At 43.7% G+C, this 19,210-nt stretch overlaps 1 protein-coding gene across 3 annotated transcripts in view; it reads left to right on the top strand.

Annotated features, from left to right (window-relative positions):
* Positions 1-19,210, top strand: part of LOC122927472 (A disintegrin and metalloproteinase with thrombospondin motifs 7-like) — a 97,861-nt gene that overhangs the window by 26,583 nt on the left and 52,068 nt on the right. The gene's annotated exons all lie outside the window — the stretch shown is intronic.

Below are 19,210 nucleotides of genomic sequence, written 5' to 3'. Positions count from 1 at the left end.
CAAGAGCCTAATGGCTATGTACGCCGTTGGGGGCGATTTTTTTATTTTATTGCATTGTACTCATTTTGAGCAAAAATCCTTTTTTCGATTGATCTGTATTAAAAATTTGGAGCTCTTTTCTCTGTGCAGTTTCTCTAGTAGCAGGCTCTGAATTTTCACTCTGTTCCATCAGGCAGCTCAGCTGACGGCTCCTTATCTCTGCTCTATAACAATATAAACACCCATTATAGCTCAGTTCTTATCTCACTAATAAGAATGTGGCTTAAATAAGTGTTTATGACCTCTTAGTAATTTAGTTATAAGGGTGAAAGTGGAAGTATGATTCTCGCAGCTAGACAAACAGTTAACCCTTTGTGACAGAATGGCTCAATATTTTTAATAAAGACCAATTGAAAAAATTATTATTACCCCAAAATGAGTAAAATAGAATTATACAAAAAATTGCCCCCGAAGGTATACATACTATAGGTATAGCAGCCATAGCATAGGGGCCCAGAGACTGTGGGGGGCCGATTTAGGTGTAAGAACATTGTACCTTTTTGTTGGAGATAACAATACGGTGGCTTTTTGCTATAATATTGTTTTTCTGATAATGGTGTCATTATACAGAGCTATAATGTTTGCCACTTAGGCCTCATGAACAGGACCATAAGCGTTTTGTGGACCACAAACCCGCAAAACACAGATAACGTCTGTATGTTTCCCGCACTTTCTCGTTCCACATGTCCTTCACTGTTGTAGAAATGCCAAGAATAGGACATGTTCTATACTTTTGTGGAGCGGACATTCGGATGCGGAGAGCACACAGAAATTAATTGATCCCCAAAAAATACAGATAGGATTCACAAAAAAATATGGTTGTGTGCATGAGACCTAATGCTACTGTTTTAATTTTTTTTACACTAGGTGATAGGGCCCCCCTCGTATTTTGCTATGGGGCCCTATGAATTATAGTAACGCCCCTGTCTAGTTTGCATCCATTTTATATCTTGACAAGTAACCGATTTGATTGTACAACAGTAACAAGTGTATCATTTTTATCTTTAATTGTGACAACCACCTTGATATTAATGAGGTGGAGGAGAGGTTGTCAGTATCAGATACTTCATTTCAGAAGAATCTCCTTCATGAAACCATGCTTATTTCTGGCATTGACTGTACTATAGGCTTCGATGGTTTGCTGTGTGTGATGTGTCCATGTTTATCAGTTAGTCACGGCATGGTGTAATTCATAATTATGACTTGTTTTTTATTTCCATATAAAGTTGCCACTCTTTATTATCATGTTCTTCTTTTAGGTATACAATTCTGTGAGGATTAATTTCTTATTACATGTTTATTCCAGTCCTAACTTTGTGTTTTTAAACCCCCTGCATGGACATGAATTTAAAGCATTTTTTCCCAGAGACTGTAATGTTGATGGCCTATCCTTATGATAGACTATTAATATCTGATTGATGGGGTTCCCACTATCAGCCCTCCCACTAATCAATTGAATGACGTGGCTGTGGTGCTCCACCAACACGTCCTCTAAAGCTACATTCATGCGACCATATTTTGGGTAAAATAAAATGCAGATCACGCACAGACCCATTCATTTCTATGAGGGAGCAAAAATGCATCTGTGGGGCTGTTCTGTAAGTTATAGAACATGTCTATTCTTCTCCATTTTGCAGGGATTTCTATAATAGGGGCTGCGGAAAGTGCAGGATGCACACTGCTGGTATCCATATTTTGCAGATCCCAGGTTTGTGGGCCGCAAAATGGATATAGTCATGTGAATGTGGCTTTAAAGGGGTTTTCTGGTTTTGTCAACATCCTTTAACCCCTTAAGGACACAGCCTTTTTACACCTTAGGACCAGGCCATTTTTTGCAAATCTGACCAGTGTCACTTTAAGTGCTGATAACTTTAAAACGCTTTGACTTATCCAGGCCGTTCTGACATTGTTTTTTCGTCACATATTGTACTTCATGACACTAGTAAAATTAAGTCAAAAAAATATTTTTTTTTGCACCAAAAAATACCAAATTTATCAAAAATTTTGAAAAATTAGCAAATTTCAAAGTTTCAGTTTCTCTACTTCTGTAATACATAGTAATACCCCCAAAAATTGTGATGACTTTACATTCCCCATATGTCTACTTCATGTGTGAATTATTTTGGGAATGATATTTTATTTTTTGGGGATGTTATAAGGCTTAGAAGTTTAGGAGCAAATCTTGAAATTTTTCTGAAATTTACAAAAACTAAATTTTTAGGGACCATTTCAGGTCTGAAGTCGCTTTGCGAGGCTTACATAATAGAAACCACCCAAAAATGACCCCATCTAAGAAACTACACCCCTCAAGGTATTCAAAAGTGATTTTACATATGTTGTTAACCCTTTAGGTGTTGCACAAGAGTTATTGGCAAATGGGGATGAAATTTGAGAATTTCATTTTTCTGTCTAATATTTCATTTTTACCCATTTTTTCCACTAACAAAGCAAGGGTTAACAGCCAAACAAGACTGTATCTTTATTGCCCTGACTCTGCAGTTTACAGAAACACCCAATATGTGGCCGTAAACTACTGTACGGCCACACAGCGGGGCGTAGAGTGAAAGGTGCGCCGTATGGTTTTTGGAAGGTTGATTTTTATGGACTGGTTTATTTACACCATGTCCCATTTGAAGCCCCCTGATGCACCCCTAGAGTAGAAACTCCCTAAAAGTGACCCCATCTAAGAAACTACACCCCTCAAGGTATTCAAAACTGGTTTTACATACGTCGTTAACCCTTTAGGTGTTGCACAAGAGTTATTGGCAAATGGGGATGAAATTAGAAAATTTATTTTTTTGCCTTATTTTCCATTTTAACCCATGTTTTCCACTAACAAATCAAGGGTTAACAGCCAAACAAGACTGTATCTTTATTGCCCTGACTCTGCCGTTTACAGAAACACCCAATATGTGGCCGCAAACTACTGTACGGCCACACAGCGGGGCGTAGAGTGAAAGGTGCGCCGTATGGTTTTTGGAGGGCTGATTTTTATGGACTGGTTTATTTACACCATGTCCCATTTGAAGCCCCCTGATGCACCCCTGGAGTAGAAACTCCCTAAAAGTGACCCCATCTAAGAAACTACACCCCTCAAGGTATTCAAAACTGGTTTTACATACGTCGTTAACCCTTTAGGTGTTGCACAAGAGTTATTGGCAAATGGGGATGAAATTAGAAAATTTCTTTTTTTGCCTTATTTTCCATTTTAACCCATGTTTTCCACTAACAAATCAAGGGTTAACAGCCAAACAAGACTGTATCGTTATTGCCCTGACTCTGCCGTTTACAGAAACACCCAATATGTGGCCGCAAACTACTGTACGGCCACACAGCGGGGCGTAGAGTGAAAGGTGCGCCGTTTGGTTTTTGGAGGGCTGATTTTTATGGACTGGTTTATTTACACCATGTCCCATTTGAAGCCCCCTGATGCACCCCTGGAGTAGAAACTCCCTAAAAGTGACCCCATCTAAGAAACTACACCCCTCAAGGTATTCAAAACTGGTTTTACATACGTCGTTAACCCTTTAGATGTTGCACAAGAGTTATTGGCAAATGGGGATGAAATTTGAAAATTCCATTTTTTTGCCTTATTTTCCATTTTAACCCATGTTTTCCACTAACAAAGCAAGGGTTAACAGCCAAACAAGACTGTATCTTTATTACCCTGACTCTGCCGTTTACAGAAACACCCAATATGTGGCCGTACACTACTGTACGGCCACACAGCGGGGCGTAGAGTGAAAGGTGCGCCGTTTGGTTTTTGGAGGGCTGATTTTTATGGACCGGTTTATTTACACCGTGTCCTGTTTCAACCCCCCTGATGCACCCCTGGAGTCGAAACTCCCTAAAAGTGACCCCATCTAAGAAACTACACCCCTCAAGGTATTCAAAACTGGTTTTACATACGTCGTTAACCCTTTAGGTGTTGCACAAGAGTTATTGGCAAATGGGGATGAAATTGGAAAATTTCATTTTTTTGCCTTATTTTCCATTTTAACCCATGTTTTCTACTAACAAAGCAAGGGTTAACAGCCAAACAAGAATGTATCTTTATTACCCTGACTCTGCCGTTTACAGAAACACCCAATATGTGGCCGTACACTACTGTACGGCCACACAGCGGGGCGTAGAGTGAAAGGTGCGCCGTTTGGTTTTTGGAGGGCTGATTTTTATGGACCGGTTTATTTACACCGTGTCCTGTTTCAACCCCCCTGATGCACCCCTGGAGTCGAAACTCCCTAAAAGTGACCCCATTTTGGAAACTACGGGATAAGGTGGCATTTTTTGGGGGAGTATTTTTAGGGCAAATATAATTTTTGGTTGCTCTATATTACATTTTTGTGAGGCAAGGTTACCAAAAATAGAAATTCTGATATTTCATCTCCATTTGCCATTAACTGTTGAGGAACACCTAAAGGGTTAATAAAGTTTGTATAATCATTTTTGAATACCTTGAGGGGTGTAGTTTCTTAGATGGGGTCAATTTTAGGGAGTTTTTACTCTAGGGGGGCATCAGGGGGGCTTCAAAAGGGATATGGTGTCAATAAAAAAGGCCATCAAAATCGGCCTTCCAGAAACCATGTCGGTCCTTTCCTTTTGCGGCCTCCCTTTTACGGATACAGCAGTTTACGACCACAAATGTGGCGTTTCTGTAAACTGCAGTATCAGGGTAATAAATTTTAACTTTTGTTTGGTTGTTAACCCTTGTTTTGTTACCGGAAAAAACGGACTGAAATGGAAAAGTGCCAAAAATAGCGGTTTTGGCACCGTTTTTTTTATTTATTTTTTAACCGTGTTAATCTGGGTAGTTAGGTCATGGGATATTGTTATAGAGGAGATTCTTACGGACGCGGCAATATCTAATAAGTCTACTTTTTTTTTTACAATTATTTAGGTTTTTGACTATATTATCTTTTTTGATACAACATTTTTTTTTGGGTATCTCTAAAGTCTAAGTGTCATTTTTTATTTTCTTTTAGCCAATTATCTTATGTGGGGGCTCATTTTTTGCGGGATGAGCGGACGGTTTTATTGGCACTATTTTGGGGGCTATATGACTTTTTGATCGCTTGCTATTAAACTTTTTGTTATGTAAGGTGACAAAAAAAATATTTTTTTGCACCTATTTTATTTTTTTTTTTTTACTGTGTTAATCTGGGGGGTTGGGTCATGGGGTATTTTTATAGAGGAGATTCTTACGGACGCGGCGATACCTAATAAGTCAACTTTTTTTTACAATTATTTAGGTTTTAGACTATATTATCCTTTTTGATACCCTAAAAAAAAATTTGTATCTCTAAAGTCTAAGAGTCATTTTCTATTTTTTTTTTTTATCTGATTATCTTATGTGGGGGCTCATTTTTTGCGGGATGAGATGACGGTTTTATTGGCACTAATTTGGGGGCTATATGACTTTTTGATCGCTTGCTATTAAACTTTTTATTATGTAAGGTGACAAAAAAAAACTTTTTTTGCACCTTTTTTTTTTTTTCTGGACCGTGTTAATCTGGGGGGTTAGGTAATGGGGCATTTTTATAGAGGAGATTATTACCGACGCGGCAATACCTATGTCTACTTTTAATAAATTATTTTAGTTTTTTTGGGTGTCTCAAGTCTGAGAACCATTTTTTTTTATCCGATGTCAGTGCTAAATTGGGATATAAATTTAGTACTCCATGGAAGTGTGATACTCCCTGAAGCAACCGTCAATGCAGAGGCCCGGATGATCGGGGCAAGTGTCGCACTGAGTAGTCGTGTCCTTCCGTATCCCCCTCCTGCGACACACTCTGCACTTTTTTTGGGTTCGTCCCTTCTTTCCAGTATGGGGGACCACACCTGGAAAGTGTTGGCCAGGGACGATCCGGGCACCTACAGTTCCCGAGGTACTCCGGCCTGCTCTTTCCCGGTCCGAAAAGATCAGGGCCTTGAGGACTGCCTCATAGAACTGGAGGAATGTCCCTGTGCTGCCAGCGCTTCGGGATAGTACAAAAGAGTTGTACATGGCAACCTGCACCAAGTAGACCGCAACTTTTTTGTACCATGCCCGGGTTTTGCGCATGGCGTTATATGGCTTGAGGACTTGATCAGAGAGATCAACTCCTCCCATATACCGATTGTAAGCGACGATACAATCGGGCTTGAGGACCGTTGCCGCGGTACCTCGCACAGGGACAGGGGTGATGCCGTTACCATGAATTGTGGACAGCATAAGGACATCCCTCTTGTCCTTATACCTGACCAGCAACAGGTTTCCAGTGGTAAGGGCACGGGTCTCACCCCTGGGGATAGGTACCTGGAGGGGGTGGGCAGGGAGGCCGCGTTGATTTTTCCGCACGGTCCCACAAGCGGACGTGGATCTGGCGGCAAGGGACTGGAACAAGGGGATACTGGTATAAAAGTTATCCACGTAAAGGTGGTAACCCTTATCCAGCAGTGGGTACATAAGGTCCCACACAAGTTTCCCGGTAACACCCAGAGTGGGGGGACATTCTGGGGGTTGAATCCGGGAATCTCGCCCCTCGTATACACGAAATTTGTAAGTGTACCCTGAGGTACTCTCACAAATTTTGTATAGCTTCACGCCATACCTCGCCCGCTTGGAGGGCACATACTGGCGGAAAATGAGTCTCCCCTTGAACGCAATGAGAGACTCATCAACCGCGACCTCTCTTCCAGGTACATAGGCCTCCATGAATTTGGCCCCAAAGTGATCGATGACCGGCCGTATCTTGTACAGACGGTCATGGGCAGGATCACCTCGGGGGGGACATGCTGCATTATCGGAATAATGCAGACATTTCCGGATGGCCTCAAACCGGGAGCGTGTCATGGCTGTACTGTAAAGTGGGGCCTGGTATAGGACGTCCCCACTCCAGTACAGCCTGACACTGGGTTTTTTGACCAGGCCCATATGCAGCACGAGGCCCCAAAATGTCCTCATTTCGGCTGCACTGACCGGCGTCCAGCCACCGGGCCTGGCCAAAAAGGAGCCCGGGTGTTGAGCGACGAACTGTTGGGCGTACAGATTCGTCTGCTCCACCATCAGATTTACCAGTGGGTCACTGAAAAAATGACAAAAAAAGTCATATTCAGTGTAGCCCACTGTGGAAATCTGGATTCCTGATTGGCCTACAAAATCAGGAATCACAGGCTCGTATCGCTCTGGGCTACACCAGACAAGTTCACCGGCAGGGGGCTCCGGTGGATTTAACTGGTGGGCCGGGAAACCAGTACAAGCCCCAGAGCTGCTCGTACTAGTGTGGGCCACAGGGTCCCTAACATGGCGGTCCCCTTGCTCCGCCTGGCGGCGTCTCCGCCGCCTTGGGGGCTCATCATCATCGCTAGATGATGAGGAGGATGCGGATGACAACAGGAATGTGGGGTCATCCTCATCCTCACTGGGACTCTCGGAGTCAGAGGCAATCTGGGCGTATGCCTCCTCGGCCGAGAACGTCCGGCGGGCCATAGGGGAGTGTGTGTCTGCGTGTATATGTGCGTGTGTGTAACTCTTTATTTTGTGTGCGTGTGTGTGGGGGCACGGGTGTTCACGAACTCACCCTAAAACTAACAGAAAAAAAATAAAATAAACTAACTAAAAAAAGGGCAAAAAATGTGGGGAAAAAAATTCAAAACCGCTGATCAACCGTCCGAAGTTGATCAGCGGTGGGGTGTGCGATGCGCTAACAGTGGCCGGACACTAAGTGCCGGCCACAGTCAGCGTACACGAAAAAAAAAAAAATGCACCCCAAAAAAGGTGGGGGGGGGGGCAGGGGGTGGGGGGGCAAGTGGCAGCACCCCTGGGGGGTCTAGGGTCACACAGCTGTGCTGTGGACCCCAGACACCCTAACTAGGGTGATGCAATCAAAGTTCAAAAACTAACTTTCCCTTTTTTTTTCCCTGCCTAAACCAAACTTTCCCTAGCTGTCCCTATGTACCTGATGGGGTCCTGGGGGGCACAGATCGGGTCCTGGGGGGCACAGATCGGGTCCTGGGGGGCACAGATCGGGTGCAGCAGACACGTGCAGGCAGCTCCTCTCTCCTCCGGCTCCGGAACACAAAAGGAGGAGGAGAGGAGCGCCTGCCTCTTTTGAATCTGCCGCCGGACCGCCCACAGACCAATCAGAAAGCGATCCTGAGTGGTGATGTCACCATCACCACTCAGGATCGCTGGATGGTGATTGGTGGAGTGAAATCACACCACCATCACCATCCTGTTCCGGGTTATCGGGACTTCAGAGACCCGAATAACCCGGAAACGCAGAAAACCGCAGGTCTGAATTGACCTGCGGTTTTCTGCGATCGCATACATGGGGGGGTCACCGGACCCCCCGGCGCATTTGCTCCAAGTGCCTGCTCAATGATTTGAGCAGGCACGGTGTTCCGATCACCGCCCGCCGTGCGGCGGTGATCGAAAATGCACAGGGCGTACATGTACGCCCTGTGTCCTTAAGTACCAGGGCACAAGGGCGTACCTGTACGCCCTATGTCCTTAAGAGGTTAAAGTAATCATTTATGAAAGTAGCTGTAATTTTGTAACATATTTATTTTACCCTTTATTGCCTGTTCTGGGCTGTAGTCACATGACCTTGTCTATGCAGGTCTTTCTTATTTCCTGTGATGTTATGTCCATGGGCGGAGCAGTAATAGGGGAGTGTCTGTGTAACTGGGTGTTAGGGGCAGTGATAGGGGAGTGTCTGTGTAACTGGGTGTTAGGGGCAGTGATAGGGGAGTGTCTGTGTAACTGGGTGTTAGGGGCAGTGATAGCGGAGTGTCTATGTAACTAGCTGGGTGGGAGGAGCTATAAACTAGCTGGTTGGTGTTAGGGGCAGTGCTGGAGCTGTGACAAAGAAAGGAGAAGTGCATCATGGGTTTGGTTGGATACAGCAACAAGAAGTGCTACATACAGGATGGAAACAAACCAGAGGGATATGTTTACATGGGGAAAATGGGTCAGGAAAGTCCAAATTGAAATACAAAAACATAGGGAAGTGTGTGAGGTAGTGAACTACATAATCTGCTAAAACCATAGCAATTCCAGAAAACCCATTTAAGGCTACTTTCACATCTGCGTTTTTTTGACAACGAATGGGGACAAAACGGAAGCGTTTTCCTCCGCTATTGAGATCCTATGATGGATCTCAATAGCGGAAAGCGCAAGTGTGAAGTTCTTGCCTATACACCGCTTCGTGCATTTGGTAGTGTCTGCAGCTCAGTCTCATTCTCTTGAATATGCAAAGCACAGAAACAACGAAATGCTGGTATGGGGTCCTCACTAATGAAAAATTGATGGTCTATTGTAATGACAAGCTATCAGTCAATAATCAATCCTTGTGTTAATGTTAAAGGGGTTTTCCAGGTATTTGATATGGATCAATAACTGATCAGTGGGGTCCAACTCCCTGCAGCGAGATCGTGGCACTCCATGAGCTCTGTGGTCTCTTCTTAGACCAGTGACGTCATGCATGTTCATCTGTTCAAGTGAATGAGACTGAGCTGAGATACCAAGCACAGCTGCTATGCCATGTATGGCACTGTGCTTGGTGAGCTGCAAGCAGGCCGCAGTTGTCACGAGGGTATCGAGAACCACACCTGACTCCGTTATACCCGGGGTCAGGAAGTCGCAGCGGTTGGCTGCACGCTCTATTTAAGATAGGGCTGTTTTCCTTATGGTAGCTTTCTGGGTTTGCTTTGCAAACCCTTTTGGCTCACTCAGGGATCCGTAGCTCCTTCTCCTCAGCTGTTCCTTGTCCAGCACTCCCAAACCTCCTTATATTCCTCTCTCACACTTCTCTGGTTGCCAGAGATAGAGCTTCCTGCCTGGACATCTATCCTGACCCACTGGAGCTGTGTTGCTGCGTTCTCTGACTGTCGATTCAGAACGCTACCCTCCGGATCCCTGTTGGACCTTTGTGGACAGTTGTTGTCGTCCACCTGGGTGTTTGTCTGTGTTTGTCTGTCCTCTCCCTGGTGTTTCCCTCTTAGTGCAGTGGTGAGGACTAGCGATCCCACCGGCCCGTTCACTATCTAGGGCTAATTTCAGGGAAAGCCAGGGTTTAGGCACGTGATCGCCGCACGGGTGAGGAACCCGTCTAGGGACATCAGGGCAGTCAGGTGCCAGCCGCAAGGTGAGTTAGGGGTCACCACCTTTCCCTCTCCCTTAGGCAGGGCTTTCCCTGTTTTCCTCCCTGTGCGTGACACCGGTCATTACAGCAGTGCTCACCGGTGTGCCGTGGCCTCTTAAAGCAGCTGATTGGCAGGGGAGTCGGACCACCACCCATCAGGTATTGATGACCTATGCAGAGGGTTGGTCATCAGTATTAAAAACCCAGAAAACCCCTTCATTGGCGGCAGATGGAACTGGGGTGGACTGGTCAGTAAATAATATAACACTTGCTTTTATGCTCACTGACTTGGACACAAGGTGTCCAAATTCAGCAGATGGTATATCCATACTCGAAGTTTATTTTCAACAGAATGTCCCATGATTTTTTATTACGACAATAGTAATATTGAATAGTTTCCAAGCCAGTGGCTAAAATAATTGTGATGAAGGAGCCTCCATCTTGACTTTCATCTGTAGATGGCGAGCTCTTGACGGTTCGCCTCTTATTTGCATTGATCTTTATTTCAGTCTTGAGGGCATGTGTTTTTTCAGTAAACGCTTACAGTATCAGTTGTCTCCTTCATCTAGAAATCAGTGGGGTTTGACTTAGAAAACATTTGTAAAGGAGCACAATGGAAAGTTTCTGGAATTGTCGCTCCCTTAGAAAACAGTACCAATTATTAAATCACAGCTAGAAAAAATGTACAGAAATTCAACAGCTAATATGTAGGTGAAATATTATTTTTGGTGCAAAGACTGTTGAGAATTCTATAAGTTGCCTTAGGATTCATAAGTTGAGGAAAGACAAAGAAAAAGTCTTGGATGTAACAGTTTAAAGACGTTGCGATTGACACACTAATGGCTTTTCCATCACGAAGAGATAGGTGGGAGTCCGATACCCAGCCCCCCTACCGATCAGTGGCAGCTCCAGGAAGTAAACAGTGAATGGAACCAGTTCTTAGGTACTGGAGATCAGCTTCCATTATTTGGTTAGGAACATCAGCTGCAGTTCCCGAGACCTATCCTATGGATAGGTCATTAATATATTGGTTCTGGAAAACTCCATTCAATTTAAACTCAGATTTAGATTTAGACCAGACCCATCTGGCTCTCCATTTCCCCAAAGTTTTACTCACCTAAATTTCACCATTTTAGAGCTTAGCTACTGTCCCCTACCAGTCCAAGGCTGGAGCCTGTACTGCCCATGATAACTGAGCGGTACTGGCATGATACTTTTGGTAGACGGCATAGGAAATGTTGGAGTGTTGCCTAAACATAAATTTTCATTAGACTTTAAAGCAGTAGAGGAAGCATGTAGATTTTGTGCAGAACAGAGCTAGTGTAGAGATGTAGGGATGAGGCAAGTTGGAGAGGGCTTTGTAAATGGATTCTGTGGAAAATTAGCAGACAAAAGAACTGTGGATCTGTTGCTATATTATAATTATTATTTGTTTGAAAGCGTCATTAATTCCATGTTACACATACATAATATCAAAATACAAGAAACTAAAAAAGTAGTTGTCTTACTTTGGCAAATGGCATTTATTATGTAGAAGAAGTTAATACAAGGTATTTACTAATGTATTGTGATTGTCCATATTGTCTCCTTTGCTGGTTGGGTTCATTTTTCCATTACATTATACACTGCTCATTTCCATGGTTATGACCACCCTGTAATCCATCAGTGGTGGCCGTGCTTGCACACTATAAGAAAAAGCACCAGTCTACGGGCAGTGCCACGGTCCTGGTTATTTCTAGATATCTTGACAACATCTGACATTCAACATCAAAATCTCCTTTTATTTTTGAAAAACATCATAAGGAAATAGTGCCCAGAAATCTGTTATTAAAGGCAGCTTTAATTCTTGGTAATACATGCAGGGGACTAGAACAGAATGGACTCATTTAGGATTCGTCAGACTCACAGGGGCTCACTGACCCTCTCACAGAAGCAGTAGCATCTTGCTTTAGACAAGAAATGAGCCTTTGCAGATGTTTAGATGGCAGAAAGTATAAAAATTGCTGGAGAGGATGCAGCCTCCACATTGAGCCCCGGAGCTGCCTTTAATAACAGAGGAAAACAGATGTTGGCAATCGAACTGTTTAATTTTTACAGCAGATGCTTTTCTGCAATTTACTTTGAACATTTATTTATTTATTTAAAATTTTATTAAGGAAAAGTACAAATACACACGACAATAGAGTCACATAAATCCACATAGGTGATATGATCACAATATTTGCCATTTTGCCCACTTTTCACTAAATAAACATTTTACGTTGTATCATTATATGTTCTGCAATTAATAAAGCAAAAGTGGATGTTCGTTATCTTCTATTCCCCAATTTTTGCTTTTCTTTATAACTCCCCAAACCCAAATACAATTGAAACTTATTAACATATCCCAACCTGCTCCATGAATGATTGTCAGGATTTTCTATGTTCTGTGCATTCCCAGTCTATTGTAGATTACTCATCTTAGCCTATTCTACTGGGAGTAATTTTCCCAGAGTTCCCTTCATCTGTTCCTCAAAATACCACCTGGTTTCTTAAAAGGGTACCATCAGCTCCCTTATTTATTCGTGTGAAATAAAATAAACAATACATTTCTTCCATTTTTGGGAAAAACTTTTGGTTGCTTTTTTTTTTTTATGTTGGACTGTATCTAATCTATCCATATATAAGATGTGTTTCATGGTTCCTAATATTTCCTCAAGGGTAGGAGAAGTAGGATATAGCCAGTGTCTCAGTATATTTTTCTTAACAGATAATAGAAAAAGATGAACCCCTTTGATACCTATCACCTTTGTCTATGGGTATTTATGTTGTGGGGAGGGTTGTAGTTCTATGTTCCATATCTTTTATATATATTTCGCGGCCACTTCCCAAAGGTGAGTTTAGTTAGAGCATTTCCATAACCCATGTACCAGATTAGCCTTCTGTAGGTGGCATTTTGGACACCATCTAAAGTAATGTGCCCGAGCATCTGTGTACGAGAGGTCAATGGCATTTCTCTCCAAGTCTCACTATCAATAGCTTGTCTTACTCTCTCCATACCTGCCCTAATCTTGGCTGTCAAAGAGTCATCCCCTAATTCCTTTTCCCATTTCCTAAATACCTTACCACTGAGTGGGATTGAGTATGTGCTCTGGATTCTTTTATACAGAACAGATAGTGAGCCTACCTCCCCTCCTCGTCCCACTAAGATCTCAAACAGTACCAATCTCTCTGAGCCCCCAGTGTATCTGCCTGTGCTGTACAGTATGATATTATTTGTCTGTATGGTAGGAAGTGGGACAGCGGGAGCTGGAATTGTTTTTGAAATTCTTGCCATGAAAGTATCTCAGTTCCAGAGGTTGACAATATCTGCTTTACTTTATTAATACCTTTTTCTCTCCATTTACCATACATCTTGGATTGTCTTCCTGGCGGGAAGGCTGGTAGGGACCACAATGGCATATATGGTGTAATATACATGGGTAGCTTGTAGAGTTTCCTGACCCACCTCCAAGCCGCTGTTGTATCTTTTATCAATATATAATTTTTGACCGATGGTGGAGTGTCTCTAATTCTGGTGTGTAAGCGCGCCACCAGATCCCAAGGGGCCGCTAGCTCTTTCTCTAGTTATGTATTTGAAAAATGTAACGTATCCCAAAGCCAGTCTCTGACATGTTTAAAAAGGGCTGCCATGTTATAATTCCGAATATTGGGTAGCTGGAGTCCTCCCTCCCATTTTGTTAAGCACCGTTTTTCATAGGCTATCCTAGGCCTCTTCTTTTTCCATAAGAAGGATGTAAAGGCATTTTGCAGTCTATTTATATCTATGTGTTTAATTAGTAAAGGTATTGTCTGCTAGGGTAAAGCAGCCTAGCAAAACTAACCATTTTTAGGAGGTGAGCTCTACCAAAGAGAGAGAGTGGCAAGTTGGACCATCTCCCCAGTTCTAGTTCTATTTTCTTAATTCATGGTGCATAGTTCAACGTGTATAGGGTGGTCGTTTGTTTACCTATTTTGATGCCCAAATACATCAAATGATGTGACATCACCTCTACCCTATGGGCTATTGAGAATTGAGGTACTGGTTCCTGGATGAATAACAGTTGGCTTTCGCTTACATTGATCCTTTATCCAGTGGCCTCCCCATAATAAAGCAGGATTTCTAGAACTTTTCCCAGGTGTTCATTTGGGGAATTCAAGAACAGCAGGATATAGTCTGCAAAGCAGGTAAGTTTTACCTCCCTCTGACCCACTTTTATACTGCAAAATGTATCTGAATGAATCAGAAAGCGAACTAATGGTTCCAAGGCCAAATTAAAAAGAAGGGGAGAAAGGGGGCAACCTTGTCTTGTGCCTTTATAGAGGTTGAAGGGTTCCAACAAAAAATCTGGGATGCTCACTCTTGCTTTGGGCCTTCTATACATACTCTTTAAAACAGATCTGAATGGACCCTGTATCCCAAATGCATCAACAGCCCGACCAAGCCACTCCCAATTGACATTATCTAAAGCCTTTTCTGCGTCTATTGATAGGAGGGCTGGGTGACTTTTTTTGTCCTGGTTGTGACTAATATAGTCTTGAACTGCTAGCATCGTTCTTATTTATATTTGTTACTGCTGCTCTCCCCTTGGTAAACCCTACTTGATATGAGCCTATAAGATTTGTTATGTAGTTTGCAAGCCTATTTGCCATCAATTTTGACAGGATCTTTAAGTCTTGGTTAATTAATGAAATTGGTCTATACGAACTGGTTATGGTTAAATCCTTGCCTGGTTTGGGAATGACCTTTATATGGGCCATGTTACCGGAGGGCATTATATCCCCTCCCTGTAGGCAGGAATTAAAAATGGATACTAGGGTCGTGGTCACTTCTGTAACTAATGCTTTGAAAAATTCGGCCGGATATCCATCCGGTCCTGGCGCTTTTCCATTGCTTAGCGACTTGATAGTTTTTTGTACCTCATCCTCTGTTATCTGGGTATTTAGAAGTGTCAGCATTTCTTCCGATGCCTGGGGCAAATTTACTTTAGCCAAGAGTTCCTCTGCTCTAGAGATATCACATTGATCTTGGTGGTATAATTTTTCATAGTATCTCCCAAAGCAATTTGTTAGGCTTTTTGGGTCATTCACCTTTTCCCCAGTCTGCCTTGATCCCAGAACAGCATTCCCATGGTTTCGTGAGATTTACTAGTAATTTTCCTGCTTTATTGCCAAACTTAAACAGTTCTGCAGATTTTTGGTCTAGGAACATTTTTGTTTTTTGTTCCAAATAATGATCATATGTGTGTTTCGCCGTTACCCATTTAGTCTTGTTTAGGTCTGTAGGGTTCGCTAAGATGGCTGTGTATGCATATCGTACTTCGTCTGTAGCTTGTCTATATTGGGTTTGTATTTTTTTCTTTTTTGCCAGGGTATATGAGATTATATTCCCCCTTATTACTGCCTTTGCAGTCTCCCAAAATAGGACATGTTCATCTTTATGGTTTATATTATTCTCAGAAAATTCCCTCCACCACCCCTTCAATCTATTTGTGAACTCTTCATCAGTGGCCAAATAACTAGGTAGACGCTATATATAGTCAGTTCCCCATGGGCACATTCTCTGCTATGTGTATGGCTACTGGGGCATGATCTGATATAACCATATCTGTTATTACTGACATGTCTGTTCTCCGCAGGAGTTGCGATGAGGCTAAGATATAGTCCAACCTCGACCAGGATTGTTGAGCATGGGAGTAGTGTGTGAACTCTCTTTCTGTCGGATTAAAAACTCTCCATACATCTGTAAGATTTGTGGACCCTAAGAAAGGGAATGTTTTATAAGTGAATCCCTTCTGTGGTGGCGGCGGTCTTCCTGCACGTCTAGTACAACATTGAAGTCTCCCGCCACTAGTATCTGTCCCATTTCCTCCTGCAAGATTGCTGTCTCCGGCTCTCCAAAGAAGGCAGCCTGAGACTAGGCCCATATACATTGAATATAGTGAGCTGCCCTGCATCCATTTCGATTTTTATCCGTAGTAAGTGTCCCCTACCATCCTGATCTACTGAAATGATTTTATGACGTAAACGTCTATGGACAAGCATCAAGACTCCCGCCTTCCTACCGTCTGAGGGAGAGCCGAATAATGACCCCACCCATAGGCGTTTCATGCACCAAAAATCGGCCTCCTCCAGGTGCGTCTCCTGCAACAGTGCAATATCTGTATTTAATCTCCTAAGGTGAGGGAGGATCATTATTCTTTTTTGTGGTGCTCTCATGCGTTTCACATTCCACGTCACTATTTTCATGGTCTAATATTAATGTGTAATATACATAGAGACCCACCTGGAGGACCCGACACCTCCCAAGTGCAACCTTCCATTCAATAACATTGTATCCATGGAGCTTAACAAAACATAAAACTGTTCCCTTCCTCCCTCCCTCCCTCCCCCCAAACCCCATTAACCTGCCTCCCCTGTCTAGGTTTTGGCAACCAGCATTTCACCTGTTTGAACTTCACTTTTTTCGCACATTTCTGGCTAGAGTCGCTGACTTCTTTAGTTCCAGAATAACTCATTAATTTCACAATAACTTTCTGTCTCTCTCTCTATCAAACTCAGGTGTTTTCTATTCTGTTGCCCAGTATCCCAACAGAACCCTCCTCTAAGGCTAAATCAGTCTCGCATACAAGAGGTATATAACATTTATATAAATTATATATCTTATTACTCACCTCTCCTCCCTTCATATACTACGTCGGGTAGTGTCCATCCTTACCCCTTGGAATTTAGTGTGGCTTCAGATCTGTAGCTGTCTTATTTTCCTCAGTCCCATTCCGGACTCGATGCTGGATTGGGCTCTAGTCTAGGCGCGTTGGGGGAGGAACCATGGGATCGTTTGTTGGTGTCCACCTCTCGGTGAAATGTGTCCCCTGGATGGTCTTTCCAACATTGTTGCCTCTGTTGTTGGATTTCCCCTCCAATGCTGCCATTGCTTCTTTAGGTGATAAATATGTGTCTATGGTTTCATCTTGTCTGAATACTCTTAGAACCGCAGGATATATTAGCGCAAATTTTATTTTCTCCCTTACCAGCTGTGTACATATGGAGGAGAAAGCTCTTCTCTTTCTGGCCACTTCTGCTGAATAATCTCCAAAGAGTAAGATCTTGTGTCCCCTCACTTTAAGAGGCTGAGTTTTGTGCCTGTATCTGATCAAGAGAGATTCTTTCTCAGCACAATTAAGGTATTTAACAATCATGGGTCTTGGCCTCTGCATGGGCTCTTCTTTGTGTGATACTGTCATAGGACCAATTCTGTGGGCTCTTTCCACTATCATTGGGCTCTGGATTCCCAAGGCCTGTGGCATTTCCGCTGAGCATATTTGACTAAGCTGGTTTGGGGGGTATCGTCTCCAGTAGGCCCAAAATCCTAAGATTATTCCTTCGTGAGCAGTTTTCTAAATCCTCCACCTTATCTCTTAGGGCTTGATTTGTCTTGAGAGTTTCGCCCTCTCCAGCTTAACCTCAACTAGTCCCACTCTCTGTTCCAGTTCTTGGATTTGCGCTGAGTGCTGCGCCACCTCACTTTGTTTGATTTGTTTCAGAGAAAAGGCGACTGTTGCCTCCAAAGTGGCCTCAATATCAGGCGCTAGCAAGTTGGCTACTGCTGACGCAAGTTCCTTGCAAGTCCCTGTATATGCGGAGCATGTCTCTCTTTGTGGTCTCGGACTCACCATTTTCTAGCAAAGGAGGGGGTTGGTATGAGGAGCGTGTCAGTCTCTGCCTCCTGTTGGCCATCTTGCCTTTCTGCTGTATGCCGTTCTCTCGCTGCAGAAGAGGAGATTCTGCTGGCGGGGAGCCGCTTCGCACAATGAATTTTTCCATTCGTAGTTGCGCGATCATGTAAAGCAGTGATGCTCAACCTGCGGCCCTCCAGCTGTTGTAAAACTACAACTCCCACGATGCCCTTCTGTAGGATAATAGCTGTAGGCTGTCAGGGAATGATGGGAATTGTAGTTTTGCAACAGCTGGAGGGCCGCAGGTTGAGCATGCCTGGTGTATAGTATTATTTTGGGGGTTTTATCTCCCCAATCCTCGGATAATTCCCTGTGATATTTGCCTGAGTGTCCGGAGCTCCTTCCTTGCACGTCATCACATGTGCGCTCCGGAACCAGAAGTCAACATTTCTTTATTTAATAGGAGAGCAGCTGTTCAAAGTTTAGTGGCTCAAAGGTTGCATTCCAGTAGTAATCCACACCACAGATTATCTTATTGCTGTAAAACTTCATTTGTGGCGGACTTCCACTATGTCTTCTGTACCATAGTCTTAAAGGGGTTGTCCAACCTTGTAGTGCTTTTTTCAGACCCCCAGTGGTGAGCATATTTACATGATCCCTGCCACTGGGTTCCTGCACCTTCGCCCCCCCTTGTGCGCCTTTGGTCCTGGTTGTTCCCTCGTCAACATGTGACCGCCGCAGCCAGTGACTGGCCATGGCACTGACGTGTCACCAACGTGTCATGTGACCCTGTGACATGACACATGATATGCACATTTAGATATATGAGGCTGGCCATACTGTACCTATAACATAGCTGTCATAGTTCTCAGTTTCGGACAGTTTTAATATATTGCAGTGGCCGGGTTTGAGGTGGCCCCAACGCTACGCTGGGTCCCCCGGACACCGACGAGGCGTCACCACGTGTTGCTGCTCTCCGGAAGAGATGGTAAGGCGTGGTGCACCCCAATGGGAAATAAGTCCAGAGACTCCGGGTCTGCAGTAAACCAGGGTGCTTCTTTACTGGAGGGATTCAGGTACAAAACAATACAGGCGAGGCATTGGGCTAGCTTCTCCAGTCTCCTCCCTGGCAGAAGAAGGATTTGATGCTGAGGAAAGGCCTGAGCTAGCTGTCCCTCTTTCTCTTCAGAAGGCTGGTACCCTGGTCCAAGGCTGGTGATCCAGGGTCTGTGGTAGCGTATCCCCGTCTCAGCGTCTTCTTCTGGTCACTGAGTAGTCTGGCAGAGTCTCCTCTTCCAAGCACTGTTCCCTAACTCCAGCACACTAGGGGCTCTGACTGCTCTTCTTATATAC

The sequence above is a fragment of the Bufo gargarizans genome, chromosome 2 (genome assembly GCF_014858855.1).
Source record: "Bufo gargarizans isolate SCDJY-AF-19 chromosome 2, ASM1485885v1, whole genome shotgun sequence".
NCBI lineage: Eukaryota > Metazoa > Chordata > Amphibia > Anura > Bufonidae > Bufo > Bufo gargarizans.
Note: the sequence above shows the minus strand (reverse complement) of the source record. Positions and strands in the feature narration are given on the sequence as shown.